This window comes from Bufo gargarizans, chromosome 6, assembly GCF_014858855.1.
Source record: "Bufo gargarizans isolate SCDJY-AF-19 chromosome 6, ASM1485885v1, whole genome shotgun sequence".
Lineage (NCBI taxonomy): Eukaryota > Metazoa > Chordata > Amphibia > Anura > Bufonidae > Bufo > Bufo gargarizans.
This window is the reverse complement of record NC_058085.1, coordinates 77,194,666-77,200,330: the sequence shown is the minus strand read 5'-3', so window position 1 is coordinate 77,200,330 and position 5,665 is coordinate 77,194,666. Positions and strand designations below refer to the sequence as shown.

Genomic DNA, 5,665 nt, shown 5'->3' with positions numbered 1-5,665 from the left:
GAGAAGTAGTGAGGAAAAAAAAATAAAGGGGTATGCATTGAAGATTGTGATGTCAGGGACCCATTGTTGAGTGTTCTGTCAGGGCTCTTGTGATGTCATCCTGACCTGACCTTACTTGACCTCTGACCTGACAGGCCTCTTGTGACACGTGCAGTGTTCCGTCCATTGGACAGACAAGGTAGGTCCAGCAGTTGCTGATACATAGGAAGTGCTGGACTACATTTTAGCCTACAAGTCATCCAGTTTAATAGATCCACAAGAGGGAGACACAGGCAAACAAACTTTTCTTATTTAATAAAGAACTAGGAAAACAAAATTCGTTACATCAAGCAAACTTGCTACAAAAGGGTCAATTCTAAGGAACAACTCAGCAGTGGAGGGAGGTCCAAAAATTGCATTCAGGTGATAAGCCAATTAACACAACAATTAAGCCATCAATCTTAATTGGATTTGGGCTGTGAGGAGAGGTGACTGGCTGGCTGGGTTGCTTGGTGCTGGAACAAACCCACACACAAGTGATGCAATTAACAGATTGACAGGCTAGATGCAGCAGCAGGGATGCAGAAAGCAGCACAGCAAAAACCCTCACAGAGGAAGGAGAAGCTGAAGTGCAGAACTCCTGAGGCAGGACACAGCAACTTTCCACTTGCTTGCTGGAAGGATGCTTGCAATCTATTTCATTCTGTTTTTTCATACTGGATTAGAAGGGGTGCATCGGTCCTGGAGGTACTGCAATACCAGGTCAAGGCGTGGAGTGGACAGAGCAAGCTCTTTTTCCATCTCCCTGTTTGAAAAATCAATTTAATATATGGTCCCCAGATAGGGGACTTATCAGATATTAAACTGATAAGAACAGATTTTTTATTTTATTTTTTAAACCATTCAGGTAGGTATTCAGCACTCAGTATACGTCATCTCGGTATCTTAAAAAAACACCAAATCTATAAAGAGTACTTTCTACTTCATCATCATGGTCCTTTTTATTTAATTAGTCATATCAACAAGAAATCTCCAATTTTTATATTTCCACACCCCTTCACTATCTAAACCACCACCGTGCTGACTATCCCATTTGTAAACAAAATATAATCTAGATACAAAAAGTTTCACACATTCCTTCACAGCTAACGACTCTCTCTTAAACACCCACAAATTCCTCACATCCCATAAACTTTCCATCATACAAAAAATTATAAACCATAATATTCTAGTATTCTGTTTACCACTTGCTCCACTACCACACAAAGCCACTTTCCAACTCATATGCGTAACACCCGTCAATTCTTTTACCAACCCACCAATTCCTTTCCATGCATCTCGTGCAAACCTACATTCCCAAAACAAATGTCTCACACTTTCACTCTCACCACAACCTTCTCTTGGACACAATTCAGACCTTATTAAACCTCTCCTTTTCTGAACTCTCTCACAGGTAACGCATTTTGCAAACTCAGCCACACAATATCTTTTTGTCTATTCGAAGTACCTTTAATTAGAAAATTCTTCCATACCCTTTCAGCTTCACATGAACCCAAACCCAAATATCACATGCAATCTCCTTCTTCCGACATACATTCAACACATATTTCTTATTCTTAAACTCATCCATCTTAATACTTAACAAATCATATTTCTTAATAAAATATACCAAAAAACGTCTTGAAATTCGGAAAATCCAGCCCTCCATTCTCTCTTAACTTATGCACGTATTCTCAGTTCACTTTCTCCATTCTACTCCCCCATAAAAAAGTAAACACCATTTTCGCCACCTTTATACATTTCATTACATTCTTAGGATACATTCCATACACAAAGGATATAATCGGTAATACCACTGATTTCACTATTAGGATTTTACCAGTCAAAGTCAGATCTCTTAATTTCCAGAAATTCAACTTTCTTTCAATTCTTTTCCCACACTCATCCCAACTTTCATCTCCTTTCATATCATCATTAAACAGCACTCCCAATACTTTAATCGGTCCTTCCTCATATTTCGCATTCTCCATTCTTACTCCATTATCACCAAAACATTTAAAAGTGCTTTTATCCCAATTCACTTTAAAACCTGAGCCTCCACAGAACAAATCCAAGATCAATCTACCTCTTCTCATCGCAGCCACATTGTCATTCATTATCACTATATCATCCATATAACCTAAAACATTAACACATTTCCCCATACTTCCTGGAATTAACAACCCTTTCATTACTTTATCATTTCGCACCATACACATCAAAACCTCAATTACACTAATAAACAATACCGGAGACATTGAACACCCTTGTCTAACTCTGGACGCGACCCTTATCTTACCACTCAAATTCCCATTCACTAAGATCTCACTTCCCACTCCTTCATACAAACTCCTCACACATTTCAAAAACATCTCTGAATATCCCATCCTCCTTAACACCTCAAACATAAACACATGGGTCCCTGGATCAAAGGCCTTCTCAAAATCCACAGATAACACCATACATTTACTCTTCCTATCTTTAAAATCCCCAATCATATCCCTTAATAAGAACACATTCTCTACCATGCTTCTCCCAGGCACAGCACACACTTGATCTTCTTGCACAACCTTACCAACCACTTCACGCATACGATTCGCCAAACATTTACTAAAAATGTTATAATCCACATTCAACAAAGTGATTGGTCTCAAATTAATCAAACATTTTTTCTCACCCTTTTAAAAAATCAACACAACCACTCCTTCTTTCATTGAGTTACTCAAGACACCATTTATCCACATAGATCTACATACATTACAAAGATCCTCTCCCATCCAATCCCATGCTACAACATACAATTCTATCGGAATCCCATCCTTTCCTGGTGTTTTATTCTTTTTTGTCCCAAACACAATCTTCTTAATCTCATCATCAGTAATGTCTTCACACAGCAATTCACTCTCCTCCTTACTTAAAGTATTTTTTATACAATTCAACGCATCATTCATCAAACTTTTATCTATCCATTTTTTGCATACAGCTTTGCATAAAACTCCTCAACCTCTCTCCTCATTTCATTCCCACTCACACATACCCCTTCATCATTCACAATTCCACACATATCTTCTTTTTTTCCACACACCTTTTTGAAGAAAAATCTCATACAGTTCTCATTTTTCTCAATCCACTCAACTCTTGACCGAAATTTTTTTTCTTTTCCTTTTTTCTCAATAAACTGTTTCTGCTCCTCCTTAGCTTCCTTAATTAAATCATTCACTTCCACACCTAATTCCTTTAATTTCTTCAACCATTCCAACCTCATATTCATCTCATTATATTTATTCCTCATCATCCTCGCTTTTTTTGCAACCCCATCACCTAAAGAAAACTCTAATATTCCCTTTCAACCACTCCCACCACTTCAGAATATCATCAAACTCATCCTTCTTTTTCCTCCATTCCCCATATTGATATTTCAAAAAATTCATAATTCTTTCATCTTCTAACAAACTTACATTTAATTTCCAAACACCTTTACCATACATATTTTTACTCACACCTTCCACACCAACTTTTAAACACTCATGATCCGAAAAAAACACCCCATTCTTTGAATAACTTTTACAACTTATTTTTGGAAATGAAGATAAAATCTATTCTTGACTCTATTCCTCCTCTATCAGATTTGAAGGTATTCATGGTGGTTTCCCAATCATTGCTTCAGCCATATCTAAAAAAGAAAAATCATTGATCAATTGTTTCAACTTAACTCCTGATGCATCTCTCTTTTCACCCTCAACTGCACAATTAAAGTCTCCTACTAATACACATGGCATTCTACCTACCAGAAACACATCCAATTTACTCAAAAAATTCAAACGCTCTTTTTTTTTTGTTGACCCATAAACATTGATAACTTTGATCCTCCACCTTTTAAACTTCACCACCACCATCAAGCATCTCCCTGGTTCCACCACCGTATATGATTCCACACTCACACATTTATTTTTCAACAAAATGCCCACACCCACATTCCTATTCCCACTTGCCCCTGACCACACAGACTCGCCATAAGGCCACTCATCGGCATTTAGAGAACTCGATATCCCCATAATCAAGCACTACGGCTCTCCTTGCTCTTGATGTTAAGAGTCTCACATTCAGGGATACGATATGTAAGGCAACTCGTTCTTCCATGCCTTGTACTATCTGTTAATATATTTTATCTAAAAATCAACCAAATTCTTCTGGAATGTGGCCATCTAAGGTAAAGCCCCCAGTCCCTGCTTCTTCTAAAAAAAAAACATTTCATTGGAAACCTCAGCCGGCGGGAATACTCTCTCACCTCCAGAACTACCAAATTCACTGACTGGGGAATACGCCATTCTGGCTTTTTTTTTTTTTACATGTCTGATCATCTTCATCCTCAGACCTTGCATTCGTTTTGGAAAAGTCACCTTGTTCATCTGCTACACCAGTGACACTCTCTCTACTCCAAATATTCGGTGCCGTGGGATCAGCAATCTCAGATTCCCCTTCACCTTGGAGGCCAGTTGCCTCATCAGAAGGAAAGGGAAGATCCACCATCTCATGGAAGCACTCCATATCTCCCTCCTCCTCACACGCCTCCACTCTCGGTGGCACTGGAGTCTGGTGAGGCTTCTGAAATCTAGCCGGGACCTGAACAATCACCGAGAAAGACCCTCCAGACATACTTCCTGAGGTTCTTTGAGCGGCATAAGCGTATGTTTTCTTCCTCGGCCTTGGATTCAGAGGACAGTCTCTGAAAACATGACCTGCCCTTCCACACACATTACATGTCACCGGGTTCTCACAAGAGCTGACAAAGTGCCCTTCCTGATTGCACCTAGAGCACATCATTCTCACATCTGAGTGTGGCCATATACTTTACACCTCCTACAAAAACTGGGAGCTCCTTCAAAGAATAATAAACCTCTGTCTCTTCCAATAGAGAAAGATTCAGTCGGGTAACATATACCACTGGCACATGATGTATCCCCTTTAAATTTCACAAAATATTTGTGCTTCCCAGTCCACAACATTTCAGAATTCAAGACCTCATGTGAGTACCTCACCACTTCACAATATCTACTCAAAAAGAGTGTAATATTATCCACGGGCACATAAGGGCTGTACATGTAAACCACCAGAGGTACATCATCATTATATAAGAGCGTAAAGGTTAACCCATCCAGCATGGGATTATTTTCATGACTTTTCAAGAACATGTGCAGGTTATGACATGCCTGAGTACTCATCAACACAAGGGTATAACAACCCTTCCTCGGGTCTTGTAAGCAAAGAATATCCTCACGACTTACATAGCAATTTAGCAATTTAAAAAGTACCTGGTGAACAAGATGCTTCATCGTGAAATGCTCCTTCTTCTCTTCCGCAACGTCAATTCCGAAGCCATTTCGGACCCGGAAATCTCCGGTCCCCGCCGAGCGTATAATGACGCCCATCCTCCAAGCCGTCCGCCTTCCCGACCTCTTTTTTTGATTGAAACACCTTTATTACAATCAGTCATCATACATACATACTTTAGTACTGTGATGCAGCACATGCCACGAATCAGCACTTAATAAATTACTTACAATCGTCTTTGCGAGCATGACATTGTTATGTAACGCACAGGCTAACCTATGCTATACTAGCATTCCTATTCAATTACAAAACCTTC

At 39.3% G+C, this 5,665-nt stretch overlaps 1 pseudogene; it reads right to left on the bottom strand.

Moving 5' to 3' along the window:
• Window positions 1-704: 704 nt before the first annotated feature.
• LOC122942684 lies at window positions 705-882 on the bottom strand (annotated as a pseudogene).
• Between the last annotated feature and the right edge of the window lie 4,783 nt (window positions 883-5,665).